We start from the raw sequence: 25,023 nt of genomic DNA, 5'->3' as shown, positions 1-25,023 counted from the left end.
CAAGAACCAAACGGAGACAAGGCAAGTTCTTTTGGACACCTGCAGGTGGAGAGATCACTCGCTACAGGAATGAAATCTAAAAGTCTCCTCCCTGCAAGGGCATATTTATTAGGAGGAACAGAGTGGGGGTGGGAGTGGACAGGTTTGGTGAACCCCCGGCCTCTGATAAGATCAGAGCAGGGGGTGTTTTACACTGTTGTGGGAAACAGAACAACTTTGATTGCTTCCCCTGCAGCTGGTCAATCAAGCAGAGGAAGCAACCACTTCATCTTACTCTGCATTGTGAGGGCAAGACAAGATTGATTTAATCATTACATTGTGAGGGCAAGACAAGATTGATTTAATCATTATAGTCTACATTCCAACATAATCCTACGATAAAGATAACCTGGAAAACCCTAACATCTCCCTCCTGTTTTATCATATGATTATGTCACCCCAAACAACAAAGACAAGCAAGAAGAAAAAAAACCACATATATATATATACGTATAATGAAGAAAGTAGAATGGTAAAAATAAAAACAACAAACAATGATAGCAACACTTTCCAGTGAAGATGAGGCATTACCTCAATACCCCAGATCAAACTTATTGTGTAAGCGAAAAACCTGCTGGCCAGATGTCATTAGCAGGAAAATTCTTACACGGCCCCGTTGCCACAGGCGACCAGAATGCTATGAATAATAAAAAATAAAAAGAAAAACACAGAAACAGTACATCATTGTATCCATCACTTGCGAAACGTTTTCGATGGTCAAATCATCAAAACATGCTCAACAGAACAGCATCTACGTAATCCACGTGTCATTATCGTCATCACATCCGTCATCTCTAAGAAGTTGTATATGAACTTGGGCTACAGTAGAGGACACAAACTTCGACACAGCAGACTTCAAACATGGGATAACGCAGGTCATAAACGAGCACAACACCACCAGCACAACAAGCACAGGAGACAGCAATTTCAACAGCAGTTGCCACCAGTTGTCAGAGAATAGCCATGTTGGTTGGAGAGCCCTCCCCACCTGAAATGGCTCTCTTATCTTGACACTCATCGGTGATGTCCAGAGCTCCCATCCAGTTTCCTCCTGGAGAGCAGTCGTCGTTAATGCAGACGTGGGTCTTGTTACCTTGGATGTAACATGTGTAATTCACTCCAGCTGGTCTTTCTGTGTAGGCCACTTGTGGTATTGTTCGTCCTCTAACAGTCACATTGAGATTTGTCCAGAATAGCTGATCACAGGCACCGTCAGCAAGTCCAGGGCGGTAAGGGTCGGCATCTTTGACTGCGACGGCACGATGCTGATATCCAACTCCTCCCATGGATGCCATACATTTTGCTTCAGTGACATTCATTGCTCTGGCCTCCAAGCGAACTTGCGTGGAGGAAGGGGGGAGTTTCGAACACACATAGCATCCCTCCTGTGTGTGAGCTCTCACAGTGAACCTGACATACCGGTACCAAGTGTTGGTTTCGTATGGGTTTCTGGGGTCCCATGACCAGTCTTCATAGTTCTCATCATGTGACCATCGTTTACCACGGGCAACATTGTCATTTGGTCTGTTCAGATGAGTCAATAGACCATAGCACGCTCCAACCACAACGCAGCAGAGGATCCATCTGGCATATGGAGCCCCGTTGCTACTAGGATGGCAGAGACACTGGGACATCCCCTCGCCTAGCGGAGTGGGGATCGATGAATTCTTCACCAACATTGAGACGCCTCGCCCTAAACGACGGGGCCCCTTTGTAGTCAGCCTTCCCCACCACTCCGAATTAGGGGTCCAGCACTCTCTGCAACTTGCAGTGGCTGAGGTGAATCCAGCTGGGCCGTTGAGAGATTTTTACCGCTGTGGGAGTAGCAAGCAAAACTTGGAACGGTCCCTCCCACCGCGGGCTGGCCCAGTTCTTTCTTTTGATGATCTTGATGTAGACCCAGTCTCCTGGATTGATGGGGTTGTCCACCTGTGAGGGGGAGAGATCAGGCGGCAGTAAATTTGCATTGGACACATCTTTCAGTTTGCCTGTTAGCCTGCAATTGTCCAAATCAAAAATGTTTTCTTTTAACTGTCTTTCTTTTGGACCCCTAAATCTCTCGTGTTGCTAACCTATCTACACCAGAACAAAAAAAATTTTACCACAGTATAACACCAAATTTATTTGAAAATTCATTGTCATAAAGTGTTGTATTCTTACTATCTTCCACTATCTGCCCTACTCACTCCCTCCTTTTGAGGCTTGGCAACGCCCATGCCTCACACCTTGACAAACTTTTTGGGGGAATGCATACGATTCCATCATCATTTAATTTGACTTTCTTTCCAAAACGCTTCTCTATTTCTCAGTTCACACATCTTCTACATGTGTTACTGGTTCTCCAGTTTTTTTTCTCTAGTTAATTATCAATCCAAAAGCTACGTGTTTCTTTCTAACATTCAACCTGCTCAAAATCACTCTTTCATCAAAGTCGCTCTACCAATTTTCTATAGTAGTCGCCAACGACTTCAACCATTCAACCTCTCATTCAGGCAATCATTCATCAATGCTCATCATATGCATCTCACACAGTCTCTAAAGAGGAGTCATACTATCACATTGGTCCCAATTCATCCAAGCTCACCACACACCATTCATATATCATTTTCAACTCAGGTTTCCTGGTAGAACAATCCACCAGTCCAAAAAAACTTAACTAAAACAAACAACTGGCAAATTAATCTGAATTTTTTCTTTGTTTTTAAATTTGAAGAACTCAATTTCTCAGATTTAGCTTGCATTTAGAAGTTTGTATAATCTTATAACACAACCAATCAATTATTCCTATTAAATGTAGCATTGCAAAATCTTAAATTCACAATTTAGCTTCTTCCAATTCCTGAAAGCATGTTCTGTCGTTTTTTTTTTTGTTTTTTTTTCCTTCATCGAATTTCTCATGTGAGCTCGACACTTAACATGCACTAGTGTGGATTAGTTTCTGCTCGCAAACAGATTTCTCTCTTTTCCTCTCATTTTTATTTGTCAAAATTGTTTCTGTTCTGCGGTGTAAATTGAATAGACAACAGTCTAGCAAATTTCTTTATATTAAAAGTTTAGCCAATCTTCATAAATTTGGGACTTTAACTTTAACTTTAACACATACGCACACACATGCACAGCTCTCGCGTGCAGAAGGTAGGTCTCAGCAACAATGATTCGTCACAGGCTGGCCATTTCCTGTGGTCGATCATGAGCTGGTCCCTCCCATGCACACGAGGACAGCACATTCTAATTTTATTTATTTATCTTCTAGAAGCAAGTTGCATTTCTTTACCACTTGATTTGCATATTTTAATTTAGTGTAACACAATTTGAGCTCTAGTTATTTGTAATTTGGGCATACAAACAGCATTGTCATACTTCTTGGATGGACAAGACTTCTAATAATCTAATGACATGTTTTGCTGCCATATGGGCATCTATTCTTTCTTTCTCTGTATGAGCATAAGCGGTCAAAGAGGAGGAAACTTGTCATGCTAAAAATTTGGCTTTTCCTCTGCCCCTTTCTGCACTCTTTGATTGATATTGCTTTGCAGAACGACACTCTCGTGCAAAGTGTCCTCGTCTCCCACAGTTCCAACAGTTGTCTGAATCTGATGGGGGTTCTGATTTGAATGGTGGCTTGCGACGTTGTTGGTATCTAACTCTTCCTCTGCCCCTTTGGGAACTTTGGTAGAAGATTGTTGTATCTTCATTTAGATCATTATCATCATCTAGATGAAATACATCAAAACCTCTGCCTTTCTCAATCCCTTTGTCAGCGTCTCTGGGCCACTGCATGTTTTTTGTAAACCAAGCAGTGTCCGCTTCCACCAAGTGTTTTCTCACCCAACTGCCCAAGTCAGGGGGGAAACCAGTGAGGAGCGGATTTTTAAGATGTTGCTGATAAGCACTCTCATCTGCATCATTGAATGGGATGCCACTATGTACCCAGAATTCTTTTTCAAATCTCAATTGAATGGCGGCTTCATCACTTTTCAACTTTCCATCTTTTGTCTTTTGGATTTGTTCTCTTCTTTCTTGTGAAGCTTTCAACCATATTTTAGCACAATCCAATTCTCTCTCTTTTCTTTTCTTTTTCAGCCCATTTTTCTTTCTTTCCACACTCTCTTCTAAAACATCAACTACTATCTTCCACACTTCAACTCTCAACTTCCCTTCTACTCCATACTTTTTCTTCCACTTTGGCATATATTGCATACAATTAAGAAATCTACTCGCCATGTACTTCTCATCTCCGTCAAGAGGTAGAGAATTACCATTTTTATTTCCCATCTTAATTCTAGTAGTTTTAGGTTATATAATTTCTTTTTCTCAAAAATATTATTATTATTATTACTTATTTATTTCTTTTATGTCTTTGAGGATCCTCAATGCAGGTTTAAATTGACCTTTCAACAAATTACTAGCCTGTATTATTGCCGTGGATCAATGCTAGAACTGCTATTTAGTCAATTTATCCTACCAGTCACACACTCAATCACACAAACGCCAGCGCTTTTTTAGGCCTCATGGCTCGGACAAACCAAAGCCGTATCTCATAGCTCGGACAAACCAAAGCCGTATCTCATAGCTCGGACAAACCAAAGCCGTATCTCATAGCTCGGATAAACCAAAGCCGTATCTCATAGCTCGGACAAACCAAAGCCGTATCTCATAGCTCGGACAAACCAAAGCCGTATCTCATAGCTCGGATAAACCAAAGCCGTATCTCATAGCTCGGATAAACCAAAGCCGTATCTCATAGCTCGGACAAACCAAAGCCGTATCTCATAGCTCGGACAAACCAAAGCCGTATCTCATAGCTCGGATAAACCAAAGCCGTATCTCTCGTGCACACAACTTAAGGCCTTTAACTTACTTGTTCCCTTGGTTCGTTGCACTGCCGGGTCCCGTCAATCCACCTCTGTCAGACGAAGGCAGACCTAAGATGCTGGCCCAGCGAAGAATTCTCTTCCCAGGACTTTCTTCTCCAGGTCCTCCTAATGGACACTGGCTTGTCGACAATGCAGCACGTCCTCCTTCGTCAGCCAGATAGCGGGTATGAGGGATCCCGGGTTTCGGCACCAAAATGTTAGAGATTTGCTCACTCCAACTTATTTTGCAAGAACCAAACGGAGACAAGGCAAGTTCTTTTGGACACCTGCAGGTGGAGAGATCACTCGCTACAGGAATGAAATCTAAAAGTCTCCTCCCTGCAAGGGCATATTTATTAGGAGGAACAGAGTGGGGGTGGGAGTGGACAGGTTTGGTGAACCCCCGGCCTCTGATAAGATCAGAGCAGGGGGTGTTTTACACTGTTGTGGGAAACAGAACAACTTTGATTGCTTCCCCTGCAGCTGGTCAATCAAGCAGAGGAAGCAACCACTTCATCTTACTCTGCATTGTGAGGGCAAGACAAGATTGATTTAATCATTACATTGTGAGGGCAAGACAAGATTGATTTAATCATTATAGTCTACATTCCAACATAATCCTACGATAAAGATAACCTGGAAAACCCTAACATGTACTGTTAGGTTACCTGTAGGATATCATTCAAACAGTACAGGACATCCTTCAGCTACTCCATCTCATTGCCACTTCCACATACTTCCAATTCAGAAACACAATTTACAGAAAGAAAGAAGGATTCCCCATGGGAGACCCACAGTCTGCCACCATGTGCAGTTTTTTCATGGAGGACCTGCAACAGAAAGAACTCAACAGCCCTGGATGAATACAGACCCACATTATGGGAACACTACGTAGACGGCAATCTGGATAAAGTGGAAACAGGACATACACAACACCTCACATACCATCTCAACAACATAGACACCACTGGCAGCATAAAATTCACTCACGAAGAGGAAACGGATCAATCCATAGCCTTTCCGGACATAAACATACACCATACAGACAACAGAGATATAAAAATAAAAATACACAGAAAACCCACACACACACCGACCAATACCTGGCCTGGACATCTTAACACCCCACTATCCACAAACTGTCAGTATTCAGAGCATTACACGAACGTACAACAATAATCACAGACCAGGATGACAGAACACAGGGAGAAAACACATACAACACGCACTTAAAAGCTGTCAGTATCCACAGTGGCAATAACTAAAAGTGAAGGACAGGTCAAAAACAACACAACACAGGGAGAAAGAAAAAACAAACAAGTACCATAGAACACAGAGGAACGGTGACGTTTCCGTACGTGAGGGGTTACGGAACGCATCCACAGAGCCTTGATAAAACACAACATAAACACCCCGGTCAAACCACACACAACACTCCGTCAGATACTGGTTCATCCAAAGGACAAAATACACACGCAAAATAAATGTAATTCCATATACAAGATCCCATGCAAATTATGCAATCGATCGTACATCGGGGAGACCGGGAGGTACTTAACTACGAGAAAAAATGAACACAAGAAGGAGTGTGAGAAGGAGACAGCAACAAGACAAATGAGGAAAAAAAAAGAACAAGCATAACAGGAACACTACAAGTCAGCTATCACCGACCATTGCAAAAAAGAAATTCAAATAATGGCCTGGGAGAAGGCCAGACTCATCCGTACTGAAGAAAACAAACATCAGAGTTGGATTAAGGAGGCCATTGAGATCCGCAAGCGGGGCCTGAGGACCATCAACACGGACGAGGGAGCTTTCATGCTCTCCACCACCTGGAACAGCATTTTGGATGGGTGAACGGACAGGAGAGGGCGTGACTCACCTGTCAAATCTGACAGGTGAGCCACACCTTCATTCATCAGCTGATAAAGACACCTACACCAGTGACACTCTGATGAAGACGAAAATACACGCCGAAACATGTAAGGTAAGTAAAACTACCTAAACGATTTTTCTGTGATAAAAGAACCAGTCAACTAATTTATAAGTGAAGACAAAATGAATTTAGTACAACTGTGGTAAGGTACTTCAGTTTTTATATTTTATCATATGTTTTGATTTATATGCTAATAATAACTTTATAATTTGTCTTTCACAATTCATTTCCAAAAGGTAGATAATATGAGTGTTCTTTGATAACAAGATGTGTTTGTATATATGTTGCAACATATTAAGTTTCCATCCATCCATCCATCCATCCATCCATCCATCCATCCATCCATCCATCCATCCTCTTCCGCTTATCTGGGGTCGGGTCACGGGGGCAGCAGCTTTAGGAGGGACTCCCAGACTTCCCTCTCCCCAGCCACTTCGTCCAGCTCATCACTGGGGATCCCAAGGCGTTCCCAGGCCAGCTGAGACATAGTTTCTCCAGTGCGTCCTGGGGAGTCCACGGGGTCCCCTGCCAGTGGGACATGCCCGTAACATCTCCCCAACGAGGCATCCAGGAGGCATCCTGATGAGATGCCCGAGCCACCTCATCTAGCTCCTCTCAACGTGGAGGAGCAGCGGCTCTACTCAGAGTCTCTCCAGGATGACCGAGCTTTTCACCCTATCTCTAAGGGAAAGCCCGGACACCCTGCGGAGGAAACTCATCTCTGCCGCTTGCGTTCGGGATCTTATTCTTTCGGTCACAACCCATAGCTTGTGACCATAGGTGAGGGCGGGAGCACAGATTGACCGGTAAATTGAGTGTTTTGCCTTTTGGTTCAGCTCTCTCTTCACCACGACGGACCGGTACATTACAGCCGACAGCCGATTGCACCGATCCGCCTGTCGATGTCACGCTCCATCCTGCACTCGCTCGTGAACAAGACCCCAAGATACTTGATTCCTCAACTTGGGGCAGAATCTCATTCCAGATCCTGAGAGGGCATTCCACCCTTCTCCGACTGAGGACCATGAACTAAGATTTTTGAGGTGCTGAACCTCATCCCGACCGCTTCACACTTGGCTGTGAACCGCTCCAGTGAGAGCTGGAGATCACAACTTGAAAAAGCCAACAGCATCACGTCTGCAAAACTGCTCCTCCTGAATCCGTGATTCGACGGACCCTCCTCTCCAGCACCCCTGAATAGACCTTACCAGGGAGACTGAGAAGTATTTTCTCTGTAGTTGGTCCACACCTTCCCCTCCTTCTCAAAGAGGGGAAGCACCACCCCAGTCTGCCAATCCAGATGCACCATCCCCGATGTCCACGTAATGCTGTAGAGGCGTGTCCACCATGACAGCCCCACAACATCCAGAGCCTTTAAAAACTCCGGACGGATCTCATCCACCCCTGGGGCCTTGCCCCGAGGAGTATAACTACCTCAGTGGCTTCGACAACAGAGATTGGTGAGTTCACCTGAGAGTCTCCAGGCCCTGCTTCCACAATGGAAGGGTTGTTGGTGGATTGAGGAGGTCTTCAAAGTATTCTCTCCTCTGACTCACGACCTCCCAAGTTGATGTCAGCAGCAAGCCATCTCCACTGTGTCCTCCTGAGACGCCGGATGGTGGACAAGAACATCCTCGAACCCATCCGGAAGTCATTCTCCATGGCCTGGCCAAACTCCTCCCATGCCTCAGCAACTGCCAAAGCCGAGTTCCGCTTGGCCGACCGGTACCTGTCGGCTGCCTCCGGAGTCCCACAGGCCAAAACAGCCTGATAGGACTCCTTCTTCAGCTTGACGGCATCGCTTACTGCCAAGTTCCACCAGCGCATTCAGGGATTGTCGCTACAACAGGCACCGACAACCTTATGGCAACACCTCAGGTCGGCTGCCTCAGCAATGGAGGTACGGAACATTTTCCACTCAATGGAGTCATGTGGCTCCTCAATGGGGTATGTGGCTCCCCAATTGGGTCATGCGGACCTCGAACCACGGCTACTTTTCAGTGACTTTTAACACTTGCCGTTCTCATCCCTCGAGTCAGCCACGCCAAGAGGGTGCCGTGCCACGAGGGTAGCGCGAGGGCACCGAGAAAAAGCCGCGCACAGAGAACTCGGCAGCAAGAAGTTGTCGCAACGATAGGGGGCCAGAAGTGCGCCGCGCCATGAGGGCGTCGTGTCGAGAGGGCCTGCGGGCTGTGCTGAGAGGTCACTGCGCCGAGAGACCACTGCGCCTAGAGGGAACCGCCCTGAAAGGGCGCCTTCCCAAAAGGGCGCCACGCCAAGATGACGCAGCCCCGAAAGGGCGCCAAGAGAGCGGGCCACGCTGCCTTAAAAGGGCCTCACCGTGAGAGGGCGTCGCACTGCCAGGGAGCTGCTCCTTCTCAGCAAAAGCCCTCTCTGCGCAGTGTGCAACCCTCGGCGTGGTGGCGGATGCGCGCAGCGCTGAAAAGACAACGCAGTGAGAGGGCTCCGCGATGAGAGTGCCCTGCGTGGCGGCAAGAGGATCGCCGCGACAGGGCGCCGCGCAGAAAGGGCGCCACGCCGAAGGGCGCCGCGCTGCACCGCGCTGCATCACGCTGCATCGCGCTGCATTGCACTGCCCTGCACTGCGCTGCAGCGCGCTGCACCGCGCCGCACCATGCTATGGTGCTGCACCGCGCTGCACCGCACTGCACCGCGCTGCAACGCACGTTCTCTGGGCTCAGCGCACACTCTGCGCAGCGCGCTTGACCTGTCAGTGCAGCGCCCTCTCAGCGCAGCGTGCCTGGGCTGTCGGCGCAGTGCCCTCTTGGTGCAGCACGCTTGGGCGCCCAACGATGCGGTGCAGCACCCTTTCGGCACAGGGGGGCGCCCTGTCAGCCCAGGTACCTCTTGGCGGGGCACGGCGCCCACTCGCCGTAGCACCCTCTCGGTGCAGCGCACGCGCCCTCTCGGCGCAGTTCACTCTCGGCACAGTGCATGCATGTCCTCTCGGCGCACACTCGGCTTCTCGCAGCAGCGCTCGCAGCGCGGGATCCCTCTCGACGCAGCGCTCTCTCGACGCAGCGTCCTCTTGGCGCAATACCCTCTCGGCGCAGCGCTCTTGCTGCACAGCTCCCTCTCGCCGCAACGCACCCTCGTCCCACCATCACAGCGCAGTGTGCGCAGCACGCGTATCTCGCGTAGCGCATGCAGCGCGCGCGCCCCCTTGACGCAGCGCGGCACCCTCTCGGCGCGGCACCCTCTTGCCGTGCGATCTCTCGGCGTGGCGCCTTCTCGTGGCGGTGCCCTCTATCCACGGCGACCTTGTGTCGCCGTGCCACACCCTTCTGCCATGGCGCGGCGCCCTATTGGCGCGGCTCTCTCTCGGCGCGCCGCAGCAGGGCGCCCTCTCGGCGCGGCAACCTTTCTGCATCCTCACGTCAATCTCTCGGCGCGACACAGCTTTCTCTCGGCGCGACGCAGCGCTCTCTCTGCACGGTGCCCTCTCAGCGCAACGCCCTCTCGGCGCGTCACACCCTTGGCCCACTTCCGGCGCAGCGCGCGGAGCGCGCGCGGAGCGCGCGCAACGCTCGTGTCTTCTCGGCGCAGTTCGCACCCTGTCGGTGCGGCACCCTCTCGGTGCGGCGTCCTCTCAGGGCAGTGTCCAATCAGAGCGGCGCACTCTTGACGCAACACAGCGCCTTCTCGGCACGGCGTGACACGGTGCCCTGTCGGAGCAGCGTGGCGCCTTCTTGGTGCGGCCCTCTAGACACCGTGCCCTCCCGGCGAAGTGCACGCACGTTCTCTGTGTGCAGCGCGCACTCTGCGAAACACGCTCTACCTGTCAGAACAGTGCCCTCTCGCCGCAGCGTTCCTGTGCTGTCGACGCAGTGCACTCTTGGTGCAGCACGCGTGCGAGCGCCGCGCCAAGAAGGCACCGCGTCACACCCTTCTGCCATGGCGCGGCGCCCTATTGGCGCGGCTCTCTCTCGGCGCGGCGCAGCAGGGCGCCCTCTCGGCGCGGCAACATTTCTGCATCCTCACGTCAATCTCTCGGCGCGACACAGCTTTCTCTCGGCGCGACGCAGCGCTCTCTCTGCACGGTGCCCTCTCACGCAACGCCCTCTCGGCGCGTCACACCCTTGGCCCACTCTGCCGGCGCAGCGCGCGGAGCGCGTGCGGAGCGCGCGCAACGCTCGTGTCTTCTCGCCGCAGTTCGCACCCTGTCGGTGCGGCACCCTCTCGGTGCGGCGTCCTCTCAGGGCAGTGTCCCATCAGAGCGGCGCACTCTTGACGCAACACAGCGCCTTCTCGGCACGGCGTGACACGGTGCCCTGTCGGAGCAGCGTGGCGCCTTCTTGGTGCGGCCCTCTGGACACCGTGCCCTCCCGGCGAAGTGCACGCATGTTCTCTGTGTGCAGCGCGCACTCTGCGAAACACGCTCTACCTGTCAGAACAGTGCCCTCTCACCGCAGCGTTCCTGTGCTGTCGACGCAGTGCACTCTTGGTGCAGCACGCGTGCGAGCGCCGCGCCAAGAAGGCACCGCGTCACACCGCGCCAAGAGGACGCCGCGGCGAGACCTGGCATATTATCCTCTCAGTGCAGCCCATGTGCCCTCTCGGCTCATTGCCCACTCGACGTAGCGCTCTTGGCACAGCGCCGAGAGGGAGCTTCGCCAAGTGGGCACTCCGACGAGAGAGTTTGCGTGCTCCGTCGAGAGGATGATGCGCCAAAAGGGCCCATACGCTCCGCCGACAGGGCGCCGCGCCGATTTGGCGCTGTGGCGAGAGGACTACGCGCCATGAGGGTGCTAAACCATGAGGGCGCTGCCCCTTTGGGGCGCCCTCCCGGTGCCCTCACGCCACCCTTTGCAGCACCCTAGTGGCACCCACTCCGTCTCTGCCTAGCGCCAACTCGGCGCAGCGCCGTCTCGGCGCAGCACACGCGCGCGCCCTCTCGGCGTCGAGAGGACCTAGTGCTAGGAGGGCCCCGCGCCGAGAGGGCGCGCGCGCTGCGCCAAAAGGGCCTGCGCACTCCGCCGACAAGGCGCCGCGCCGAGTTGGCGCTCCGCCGAGAGGACTACGCGCAATGAGGGTGCTGCACCATGAGGGTGTCGTTTGGGGCGCTCTCCAGGCTTGACAGCACCCTCGTGGCGCCCTTGCGGCACCCTCTCCGCCTTCTGGGCGCAGCGCCAACTCGGTACTGCGCCGCCTCGGCGCAGCACGCGTGCGCGCCCTCCCGGCACAGAGACGATGCAGTGCCAAGAGGGCCCTGTGCCGAGAGGGTGCGCGCGCTGCACCAAAACGGCCTGCGCGCTCCGCCGACAGGGCGCCGCGCTCAGTTGGTCATCTCAGCGCAGCGCCAACTCGGCGCAGCGCTGTCTCAGCACAGCACAATCCGCTCCAGAATCCGGTTCGAGAAGTGAATCGGTCGAATTTTGAATCTATTTTTCCCATTATAAATAATGGAAAAAAATTTAATCCGTTCCAAGACTAAAACAAAACACCTTTTTTAAGCATTTTTTAAGTTGCGCTATTTTGTCCGATCACGTAACTGCAGCGCACCACCAAACGCGCAACCTTAGGGCGCGGACGACGGCAACACTGCATTATTGTGACAGAGCCATCGCTGAAATTTAGAAAATATTTTTAAAGTCCTGATGTACAAACCAAAATTTAAGTGGACCTCAGGGCGCAGGGAGCTTAATTTGGTCCGATTGGGCAACCGCAGTGCGCCGGGCACTCTGTCGCATTGCTTTAAGAGCATCTTTGTGTTTCAGGATGGCTTTACTGCTCCCACTTGCTTTCTTTGGAGGCATGATTGGGGTTTAATACAATCCTCAAAGTAACGAAAATACAATAACGAGCGGAGTTAGTCTGCATCCGGGCCGTGCAGTCCGATTTTCTCGGGTCCTTTCGGCTCAACTCGCGAGATTCGACCGCCAAATTTTGTTTGACAACCGAAGCAAAGAAATCTCGAATTTTTCATTCGAATTCCGATTTGTTCGAGAACTGGGAAATTCCCGGTTTGACTGTAACAGTAAATATATTGGAGCGAACCGGATGTGAGCGAACGCTGGCGCGTCTTGCTGCCGCTGTTCCCCGGTCATTTTCTTTAAAGATTTGCTCTGATATTGTGCACATTCTGCAGCAAACCACAAAACCTAGATGGATGTGGTACTGTTTGGCTTCATTCTGGGTTAACTTCCTGGCGGACCTGTCTGTCTGAAGCGTGTCTTTGACCACCTTAATCAGGGGTCGGCAACCCAAAATGTTCAAAGAGCCATATTGACCCCCCCCCCCCCCCCCACTCCCCAAAAAAAGAAATAACTGTCTGGAGCATCAAAAATCTAAATGCTTTTTATAAGCATATAATACATGAACTATTTTTGGCCCAGCCATCGCGGTAAGAGCCAGTGCAGATGGATAAATACAGAGGACAAATATAAGGCAGAGATATGAATTTGGTTTGGCCAGCATGTGATCACCTTTGTGAATGAGCTGCTGCCATTTATGGATTGCACACAGGTGTGTAACCACATCCACACTCACTGGGTCACAGGGTCAATTAGGGACATGACATATCCATAGTCCATAGTTCAGTTACCAAATAGAAAACATCCAAATTTCTCCATCCTGACTTTAGCAACAGACTTAGTAAAAACACCGGCCACCATATCACCCGTAGGGCAATAGAGAAAAAGAATTTTGCCTTCTGAAATAACAGAGCGAACAAAATGGTATCTGATGTCAATATGTTTGCATCACTGTTGACACACAGGGTTTTTTGGAGAGAGCAATAGCACCCTGATTGTCCTCAAAAACAGTCACAGGTATAAAGTTCAAAGTATTGTCCATTCCTTTCAATAGGTTAACCGGATATAAGCTTTCTTGAGTTGTTGCAGACAGAGCCATGTATTCGGCCTCACATGTAGATAAGGCAACTGTGGGCTGTTTCTGAGAGTTCAAGGAAACAATAGCCCCAGCCTCGGACAAACTAAAGCAGTAACCAGTACCACTGCGCCGGTCATTCTGGTCAGCTGCCCAGTCTGCATCACTATAGGCAACAAGCTTCAAGTTTACATTTTGCTTTTTATAGCACAACTCCTGGTCCAGAGTGCATTTCAAACATCTCAGAACATGTTTAGCTGCCACACAGTGCTGTTCTTTAAGTTCAGACAAGTATTGGGATAATTTACCAACAACAAAACTTAGATCTGGTCGAGTAGATGTTATTACATAAATCAAACTTCCAACTACTTCACGATATTTTACAGCATCAGTAGGTAGATCATCATTGTAAGATGTAAATTTCATTTCACATGGTGTTGACCTTGGCTTGCACTGAGTCTTGTCAAACCCGCCAAGAATATTTTGTGATATACCTCTTTTGATTCATTTTGACTTCCGATTTTGTCTGGGTAAAATCATTGCCAAGAAAATGTTTTAGTTTCCCAAGATCTTTAATTTTGAATTTGTAGGGGCTCTCCTCTCTCGCTTTGGATAACGACCGCTCTGGCTGCTCTCACCATCACATTTTAAGTTTGAATCACAAAACTCTATTTTTACATCAGGTGGGATTGGTTGTGAGAGAGAATTATAATGCGGCAAGCTTTGATGTCTATTCATATGCAAATGAGTTAAGGGGTCATAAAATTTTAGGATCTATTGATGTTAAGATTTATGACGTATTTTATTGGGGGTCATAAATTCTTTAGCGGGTTGGTGGCATCAAGATGGCGCCAGTCGTGACGGCGCCATCTTTGACTGTCACCATTTTGGTTTGCTGGCGCCATTTTTAAGATGTGGATATGTATGGGTATGTATTTTTATGAATCAAGACAGGTGCAGCACCTGAGCTAGCTTTGCTCCCAGCCCTCTGAGCTACGTGTGCTTACGTGCGTGTGAGATTGGAGGGGAGGGGGTGTTTGTGATTGGGTCGGGGGGTTTGTGACAGGGGGCAGCATTATAGGTGTCAAAGTTGGTTGGAAGAGAGTCGCATATAATTTGAGAAACAATAGCTCAGCCAAAGTTATCTGAAAGCGAGAGACGCATGTAATTTGGTATGTAATTTGGTAAACATTGCTTTAGAGGATCAAGGGGCTTTTGTTGAGAAAATCACACTGTTACAAGTCACAAGTTATCTCTAATGTAATTTGACAAACAATAGTGGAGTCGGCATTACTGGGGCCAAGGATATGAGAAAGACCTCTTTGACGCTTCATCAACATACGACCAAAGTTATCCGATTTCGCCCGATACGTGAGCTCATAGGCGTGGTCTTATCCCCGCCGAATTTAAAAGTTTGGGGAAGACGAGCATCATTTTGGAGAAGACAAGCCATCGCTCTGACGAACAGAATCGAAGCGTGTCAAAAAGTTGTTTTCGAGAATGGTTAAAGGTAAGTCATTTTACTACATTTCTCACAATAATAATGACAATAATAATAATAACAAATAATAATAATGATAAATAATAATAATAATAGGTTATTCTTATAAAACAAGATGTATTGTTTATATAATATTTGCAGACAACATCGTTTTTGCCGATGTCCACGCATCTTTTGACGACGATTTTAGCGACGTTTACCTAACACAATCAGACTACGGTGAGTCAATAGCGCATCTAAGATAGTTCATATAGAGGGTATTAGTTACTGATTTTATTTTATGTTTGTATCAGATCTCGTGGCCGCGGCCACTAGAAAAAGCGTTCGGCCGACACAAGCTGCTTTCGACCGCCATATTAGAGCAGTCGAAACGACAGAGTCAGCGCGACCAGCTGTATCAGAGTCACGTGTTACTGTTGAAACCAATCCGATTGCACCCCACACCAACCGACAGGAGGCAGCGACGGATTCTGAACTACTTGAGGCTCTATCTACTTACGAAGCTTTAAACCATCATCAAGAGTCGACAAACAAAGTTGGAGGTATTCCTTATATTTTTTCTCTCTTTATGTGCTATCAGACTTGCTATTTTCGGTATTATAAAGGATTAACTTACAGGTGAACATCGTGACACGGAGGCACAGAGAGAGAGGAAGAGGAGGAGGAGGAGGGGGCAGCCCTTCTACAACACCCACCACTCAAACAACAGGGGGCCTCTCAGGTGTCGGGGTAACTGTATCTACAAAAGACGGTTACAAGAGTGTTTTAAGATTATACATGCTCTTACAGATTTAGCCGAATCAAAATAAGTTTGTGTTGTTTCTGCTGTGTTTTGTAAAAGAAAATATAATGGATCATCCAAACCTTACGTCGACGGAGTCAGATTTCTTAGCAAACATTTCTGAAATAAATTTGCCGTCATTTAGCCATCGAAGCGACACACCACAGCTAGATTTATCAAACGTTAACAATGCGTGTACGAGTCAAATAACAGATTTGCTCAACAATGTGACCGCTGCTTTGTCAGAGGGGGAGAGACCAGACAGTCCTGCTATTCTCACTCATTTACAGGCTGCCATAGACGAATTGAACAATCGAAGCCCGAATGAAGGTGGACAGAGTCCTACACAAATCCCGTCACAATTGCTAAACATGATAGCAGAATTAAACAACCATGCTAGTGACAGCGACGGGCGTATCAGTCCTGACATTCCTATCCAGTTGCTAAACATCATCCAAAATCTAAATACACAGCCTCTGGTTGACCCGTTGACCGCTAACTCTCGCGATTCATCGCCACCGGCTGCTATTGACGACGTTCGGCCGATATTTCAGCCTAACAACTGTTCTGTTATAACTGATCATGAAATAGACGTTATTGATGACAACACACCAGCGTTTCAACACACGCCCCAGCAATCTAACAACGGTTCTGTATTAGCTGACCAACGCGGCGGTTCGGTTGTAATCAACAGGCCGCATTTCAATAATGTAGAGGTGAGACGACAGCTAAATATTCCATCGCAACAGAACATTAATGATTTTGCAACCTTATACCTCCAGATTGAAGACAAAATAGATGATGTCTTGCAAGAGGTAGCTAGCAGGGCGCAAACAGGTGATGTAATTCAGATAGAGCTCGCGGCTGGTAACGATAGAGCTCACATCTACCAGCAAACTAGTGATATAAACTCTAACCGAGATAATGTATCAAACTTGCTTGAACGTTTAGCCCAATCAAATACAGAGCTTCTGGCTGATGAGGGCTTAGAGCTCATTGTACAAATAGTCACTCCATTGCGTGGTGGTGGTGGAATGCGTCGAAGGCTGTTGAACACTACCAACAGAGAGATTTTGAGGTTGAAAAAACGACACCTACACATACCTCGTAATAAAGACAATAATTTGTGTTTCGCTCTCTCGCTAACCTATCTGCTAAATGACACACTGACAACAAAACAAGCCACAAGACAGGCACGGCTCTTACATGAGAGTGTAGGATTGGATTGTCAAACACCTGTGAGTCTGGGCGATGTCCATAAATTTGAGAAAGTCCTCAAACGGAAAATAACTGTAATGTATCGAAAAGAGGACTGCCGCCCCATGACCTTTTTCGACACGCGTTACCCCAAAACAGATAACGACACTTTATTTGTCTTAAACCTTGAGGGCCACTATTACGGCGTGAAAGCGATTGAGGCATTTGTCGGCCACGCATTCTTCTGCAGGCAGTGTTATAAAGGGCATGAGAATTGGCAACAGCACCAGTGTGCAGGACACTGTGGCGTTTGTCTTGATCCATGCTGTAAACAGCGAGGGTTTAAACCTGTCATCTGCCCCGACTGTAACAAATCTTGTCGTAATGAGGAATGCCTTATCAAACATAAAGAGTCTCGATCAATGAATCGTGTGAGCAACTGCACTTCATACAAAAAATGCTTGGAGTGTGGTCTCCAGTATTATGTGAAAGCTGATGGTACCGGTGCTAAACATCGCTGCCCCGTTAAAAAATGCGCAGTGTGTGATGAGATCATAAATCAAGATGACGCCTTATTGAACCCCCACATGTGCTACATTCAGCCCATCAAACCTCAACCACCGTGCAAAAATGTAGTCTACTACGATTTCGAAACTTATGTAGACACAAACGGTTTACACAAACCTTTTCTCATCTGCTGCAGATCGAATAGACTGACGAAGCATTGGTATGGCACAGATTGTGTTGATGAATTTCTCAGATTTTTCCGAAGGCCACGGTTTAAACAAACTACGTTTGTTGCACATAATGCGAGAGGTTTTGATTCATACATACTGATAAGGAGAATGCTCGAATTAGGTCTCAAACTCGACATTCTGATGCAAGGGAGTAAAGTTCTATCATTTGTCGATTTAGACACAAAATCACGATTCATAGACTCTCTCTCATTCTTGACGATGCCTCTAAGCGCAATGCCTAAGGCCCTGGGGTTTGAAGACAAATCAAAGGGGTACTTCCCACACAAATTCAGCTCTTTAGAGCATCTAAACTACGTCGGGTCTCACCCTGACCCCACGTACTACGGCACCGAGCGAATGTCACCCTCTCAACGATCAAAGTTTGACGAGTGGTATGCCAAAGAAGCTAGCAATGTGTTTGATTTTGCTAAACAGGCAATAGCCTACTGCGAGAATGATGTTGATCTGTTAATGCAAGGGTGTGAAAAATTCAGGAGTGAGTTTTTTGAGGCCACCAGAACAGATCCATTCAATGCGGTAACAATTGCGTCGGCGTGCATGAAAGTTTTTCGAGCTAATTTTCTGACCCCTCAAACACTAGCTATTACACCATCAGACAACTATATGCGTCAGTACAAAGCTTTCTCGCACGATTCTATTCAGTACATGCAATGGATCATGCACAGTCAAAATATCCAAATTAGACACGCATTGAACGGTGGTGAAGTTAGGATAGACAACTACTTTGTAGATGGTTATTGTGAAATCGAGGGCGTAAAAATAGTGTTTGAGTATTTCGGTTGTTATCACCACGGCTGCGCAGAATGCTCCGACCTCTCTAAAATCTGCCCGACAACCAAACGCCCTTTTCAGGAGAGGTTTGATAAAACACAAAAGAAAATTCAGGATCTACAGCTTAGACATGATGTGTACCTTGTAATTATGTGGGAGCATGAATGGTTGCAAATGAAAAAGACGGACATAGAGGTGAAGGAATTCCTTAAAAAATCCAAATTTCCTACACCGCTCAAACCGAGGCAGGCTCTTTTTGGGGGCCGAACAAACGCTTTCGTTTTAAAATACACGGCAAATGTTGTATGTTGATGTGACATCATTGTATCCTTTCATCAACAGTACAGCCACCTACCCAATCGATCATCCAACGATTATCCACGGTGATTTTAAAGACCCTAGGTCGTATTTTGGTTTCATCAGCGCCACAGTCAACCCACCCCGTGGTTTATATTTTCCCGTTCTACCGTTCAAAACAGCTAAAGGTAAACTCGTCTTCACACTGTGCCGTACATGCGCCGAGTGTAACAACAAGCAGACGGCGTGTACACATAGTGATGAGCAAAGATCGTTGACAGGTGTTTGGACAACCCCTGAATTTGTTAAGGCACTCGATCTCGGGTACACGGTTGCGGAAATTACAGAAGTGTGGCATTACACAAGAACGAGCGACACAATTTTCCGTGATTACATGCGAACATTTCTAAAAGGTAAACAAGAATCTTCAGGTTATCCAGCTCACGTGGTCAACCAGGCTGACAGAGAAAGATACATAGAAGAGTATGCCGTTCATCAAGGTATCCAACTCGATCCTTCCAAAATTGCTGTAAACCCTGGCAAAAGACAAGTGTCAAAACTCTGTCTTAACAATCTGTGGGGAAAACTCGCGCAACGTGAAAACATGGCAAACACAAAAATTGTGACAAAATCAGAGGATTTTTTTGAGCTTCTGTTTTCAGGTCTGTACAATGTGAAATTCTTCCATTTTATCAATGAGAAGCTCTCAATTGTGCAGTATTGTATCAACATAAACAATGAGATCCCCGCCTCAAAAACATCAAAGGTGGCTGCAGCGTGTTTCACAACAGCCTATGCACGCTTAAAAATGTACAGCTATTTAGAAATTTTACAGAGGCGTGTCCTTTACACTGATACAGACAGCCTCGTGTACACTGTGAAGCCAGGTGAAAGTGTTCTCCCTCTAGGTGATTATCTGGGTGATTTGACAGATGAGCTTTCGAACGACACCATTTTAGAATTTGTCTCAGCCGGTCCCAAAACATACGCTTACAAAACACGAGGATCATCTCAGACGGTCATGAAGGTGAAGGGTATCACACAAAGTCACGAATCCGGTCGCAGCATCAATCTCGATAGCATGCTCCGTTTGGTTCAAGGGTACATCGATACAGCAGGTGCAACCTCAGATGTGCTATACCAGGGGTCACCAACCTTTCTTAAACCGAGAGCTACTTCCTGGGTACTGATTAAGGCAAAGGGCTACCAATTTGACACACACTTCTGAAATAGCCAATTTGCCCAATTTGGCTTTCACTGTGTTATTATTGTTATTTCCAGTTCACATGTAAGTGTGATTTTAAGAAGAATAGCAAAAATACAGTCAAACCTTGGTTTTTGACCACAATCCGTTCCAGAAGGCAGTTCAAGAAGCGAATTGGTCAAATTCCGAATGTATTTTTCCCATTACAAATACAGTGGAACTTCGGTTTTCGACCACAATCCGTTCCAGAAGGCTGTTCGAGCAGTGAATCGTTCGAATTCCGAATCATGTTTTCCCATTACAAATAATGGAATAAAATGTTATCCGTTCCAAGCAAAAAAAACAAAACCCACCTTTTTTAAGCATTGGTTCATTTGCGCATTATTGTCCGATCGCGCAACTGCAGCGCAACGCCGAACGCGAAACCGTAGCGCGTCGCCAACCGCGCAACTGCACCGCGCTGGTCGCATTATCGTGACAGCTGTCGCTGAAATTTTGAAAATATTTTTAAAGTCCTGATGTACTTTCCAAAATTTAAATGGACCTGAGTACGCATGGAGCTTAATTTTGTCCGAGAGCTCAACTGCAGCGCACCTCCGAACGCGCAACCGTAGCACGCCGCCGACCGCGCAACTGCACCACACTGGTCGCATTATTGTGACTAAAATTTAGAAAATATTTTTAAAGTCCTAATGGACTTTCCAAAATTTAAGTGGACCTCAGTGCGCAAGGAGCTTAATTTAGTCCGATCGCGCAACCGCAGCGCGCCGAACGCTCACTGTCGCATTGCCTTAGGAGCGTCTTTGTGTTTTAGGATGGCTTTACTGCTCCCACTTGCTTCCTTTGGAGGCATGTTTAGAGTTGATGCAATCCTCAGAGTAACGAGAATGTAATAACGAACGGAGTCAGTTGGCATGCGGGTCCTCTCGGCTCATCTCGCAAGGTTCGCCAACCGAATTTCGTCCGACATCCGAAGCAAAATAATGTCGAATTTTTTGTTCGAATACCAATTTGTTCGAGAACCGGGACGTTCGAAAACTGAGGCTCCAATGTAATGGAAAAAAATGTAATCTGTTTCAAGACAAAAAACCTGCGCCTTTTTTAAGCAGTTTTTCATTTGCGCATATTTGTCCGATCGCGCAACTACGGTCGAGTCGCCTACGACGCAACTGCACCGCGCTGGTCACATTATTGTGACAGAGCCGTCACTGAAATTTTTCAAAATATTTTATAAGTCCTGATGTACTTTCCAAAATTTAAGTGGACCCAGGTGCGCAAAGAGCTTAATTTTGTCCGATCGCACAACTGCAGCGCACCGCCGAACGCGCAACAGTAGCGCGTCGCCGACTGCGCAACTGCACCGCGCTGGTCGCATTATTGTGACAGAGCCGTCGCTAAAATTTAGAAAAAAAATTTAAAGTCCTGATGTACTTTGCAAAAATGAAGTGGACCTCAGTGTGCAGGGAGCTTAATGTGGTACGATCGCGCAACGGCAGCACACCGCCGAACGCGCAACAGTAGCGCGTCGCCGACCGCGCAACTGCATCACGCTGGTCGCATTATTATGACAGAGCCGTCGCTAAAATTTAGAAAATATTTTTAAAGTCCTGATGTACTTTCCAAAATTTAAGTGGACCTCAGTGCGCAGGGAGCTTAATTTGGTCCGATCGCGCAACCGCAGCGCGCCGGGCGCTCACTGTCGCATTGCTTTAAGAGCGTCTTTGTGTTTTCGGATGGCTTTACTGCCCCCACTTGCTTTCTTTGGAGGCATGATTAGGGGTTAACACAATCCTCAAAGTAACGAAAATACAATAACAACGGAGTCAGTCAGCATCCGGGCCGCGCGGTCGTGTTTTCCCGGGTCCTCCCGGCTCATCTCGCAAGGTTCGACCTCCGAATTTTGTTCGGCAACCGAAGCAAAGAAATCTCAATTTTTTTTGTTCAATTCCGATTATTCCGAGAACCGTGACGTTCGAAAACCGAGGTTTGACTGTAAAATAAATAGATGCAGCTCACTGACAAGTGCCGCTATTTGAGCTAATTTTAGAATAGTCCTGCGGGCGACTCATGCGGTCCTCACGGGCGACCTGGTGCCCGCGGGCACCATGTTGGTGACCCCTGTGCTATACGCACCGCAACATAATATCGTTCGCGATAAGAGAGGGTTTCATCTCAGAAACATGTCATTTTCCAAGCGGCTTCGTGTGGTGTACGATAAAAGAAGGCTGCTAGAACGAGGCACCACTCAACCGTTTGGCTACTGATATTTCTATCTATCCATACGTGTCTGTGTGTGTGGAAATGGCTTTTAATCAGATTGAATTCGACCCCAGATTAGAACTTCCTTTCTCATCTTTAGTCGCAGGGCCTTCAGGTTGTGGGAAGACTTTCTTTGTAAAAAATGTATTGCAAAATCCTGAACATGTTCTAAGAAAAAAACCTGATAATATTGTCTGGGTTTATACTTCACATCAACCAATGTACGATGAGCTCAAAAACCTGAATAAAGACATTGTTTTTATCAAGGGGCTGCCTGAATCTTTTGATGACGAGAAGCTGTTCCCGCCACACCAGCACCATCTACTGATTCTGGATGACGTCATCTTCCAAGCTTCGGATAACCCTGAAGTGGTCCGAATATTCACCCAATATAGACATCATAAAAATTTAAGCGTTATAATGCTAACGCAGAATGTATTCCATCAGGGCAAATTTAGCCGTACTATTAGTTTAAACAGTAATTATTTGATTTTGTTCAAAAACCCCCGTGATAAACAGCAGGTGAGTGTCCTGGCGAATCAAATTTCTCCCGGCAACTGGAGGTTTTTCCTGGAATGCTTTGAAGATGCTACAAGAGAGCCGCATGGGTATTTACTGGTAGATTTGACACCTTCATGCCCAGAACAATATAGACTACGTACAGGTGTACTACATAACCAGTGGCCTGTCGTTTATATACCCAAACAATAAAACGATGACGAAGCTTTTAAAAACAAACGCACCGTTACTCAAATCTCTGTTTACATCCAAACCGGCCAAACGTAAGCATTTGCTACTCAGAGGCCCTAGTAGTCTGGTGAAAGCGTTATGTGAGATTGCTCTAAATCTTCTTAAAGGACATGTACCCTTAAAATCAAAACTTTACAAGAGACTTAAAAAGCAAAAGAAAAATATCCGCTTTTTGGCTGATAAGAAAAATACTTTGAAGAAGAAAAGAGCTGTGTTAGTTCAGAAAGGTGGTTTTACATTACCGTTGCTAGCCGCTTTCGCACCTGTTCTCGGAAGTGTCATTATGGCTTTATGAGCAAATCATAAAAAATGAGTTTGAAAACGGCTCAGAAAATGTTCCTGATTTCACCTTATCAGTTCGAGAGGCTGAATCGACCCGCTCCGACCATCCGTGATGCAGCAGAGCATTCTTTGGATGAAGAGATGAAACAGGTTTTGGATAATAAAAATTTAAATCAATGAAAAGATCAAAATTTATCAGACCTTAATGCAGCGTTACTTGGGGCTGGTCAAACAAAGAGACTCCGAGCAAATTCCTATTACGATTCGCAACGAAGCCAATGAGGAGGGAGAAAGAAAGACCGGAGATGAGACCACAATCGAGGTGACAGGTAGACGCTATGAGGATATCTTGGACGCCATAGGTCCACGTTTACGGCGTAACGCCAACTATGTGCTGAAAAGACTGTCGGCAGAAGATGTAAGCTGGACACCGTTAAGTGAATTTATTTTTAGAGGGAAAACTATCAAAGGCTCCCATATGAGCGATCTGTTGAGACATTTGTGTGCGAGTGGGAAAAAAATCAACGAGAAACCGGTAGGATGGAGTGAATTTCTTCGGACGCTAGCCCGATTAAACTTACCGGAAACAAGCATCTCCAACCCCTTGGCTCGCGCAGATTTTAATAGTTTGAAATACGCTACAGGTGAAGATGAGGATGTTTCTTATGTGGAAGATGTTAACGTGATGAATAAGAGAAAAAGAAAAAGGACGTCGCCGATAGTAAAATGGGTTAGTTATTAGATGATACTCTATTGTTGTTAGTGAAAAAAAAACACATGACTCTGTAAGTCTCTTTAACAATGTTTATTGAATAAAAGAGATTTTTATAAAACATTAACACGGTTTCAGACAATGACATTTTTTAAATTTATGCAATGAACATGATGTTTGTCCGCCACACATCCGGTCTGGCCTTCGACATTTTTTGACAAACTCACTAACCATGGCGTCGTTATGGAGAGGATCCGAATTGTAATGAGTCAGCACTTCGCGATAGGTGAGGCCCCGCCCACGTTGACTTAGATAATACACGCAATGTTGACCGCAGGTGTCTGTGAGCTCGTGCTGCAACTGCCCGTTCTGATAGTCGACCCGTTTAGAATGCTTCTTCAGAAATCTGTATATACTCGACGGGTAGTACGGGCTGTCCGGTGGCAGACCAAAAGGATCAAAGAATGTGGCCGAGCCGTCCGATTCTAAAGTCAAAGCAAGCCAGTGCTCACCGGGTAAATGTCTTGGATGCGTATTGACGATGTAATATTTTGGAGGCGGGTCTCTGACGTCAGCTAACTCATCCGATGCGAAAACACCTCCGAATAATGTTCTCTGCATCCGGGTCATAATCATGTCCAGTTCACGACCGTTCATAGCGTTAATAATAGTCCATCAATACTTCCCTCTTAGCATTAATCTCGATAAGCGAATCGTATGCAGCGTATACGATAAGAGTCGCGGTATGTGGTAATGGGGTTCTGAAGCGCAAATCGAGTCTCAGGACCCCGTTATTCAGAGGTGACAAAGCCCCGGAATCATCTACCTGAC

The 25,023-nt window shown here is 47.2% G+C and overlaps 1 protein-coding gene and 1 long non-coding RNA gene across 2 annotated transcripts in view; one reads left to right on the top strand and one right to left on the bottom strand.

The window, feature by feature from the left end:
• Positions 1-1,911: 1,911 nt before the first annotated feature.
• The window catches only part of LOC148401301 (uncharacterized), a 146,555-nt gene continuing 123,443 nt past the window's right edge, over positions 1,912-25,023 (bottom strand). The window contains exon 3 of the transcript XR_015863106.1: positions 1,912-1,968. The gene's annotated coding sequence lies outside the window, so the exon portion shown is untranslated. The remainder of the gene's footprint in view (positions 1,969-25,023) is intronic.
• LOC148401302 (uncharacterized) lies at positions 15,140-15,519 on the top strand. Its single transcript, XR_015854042.1, has 3 exons — positions 15,140-15,190; positions 15,323-15,400; positions 15,475-15,519. It is a non-coding gene; the product is annotated as an uncharacterized LOC148401302 (long non-coding RNA).

The sequence above is a fragment of the Syngnathus floridae genome, chromosome 2 (genome assembly GCF_059516105.1).
Source record: "Syngnathus floridae isolate MCC-2025c chromosome 2, RoL_Sflo_1.0, whole genome shotgun sequence".
Classification (NCBI taxonomy): domain Eukaryota; kingdom Metazoa; phylum Chordata; class Actinopteri; order Syngnathiformes; family Syngnathidae; genus Syngnathus; species Syngnathus floridae.
Note: the sequence above shows the minus strand (reverse complement) of the source record. Positions and strands in the feature narration are given on the sequence as shown.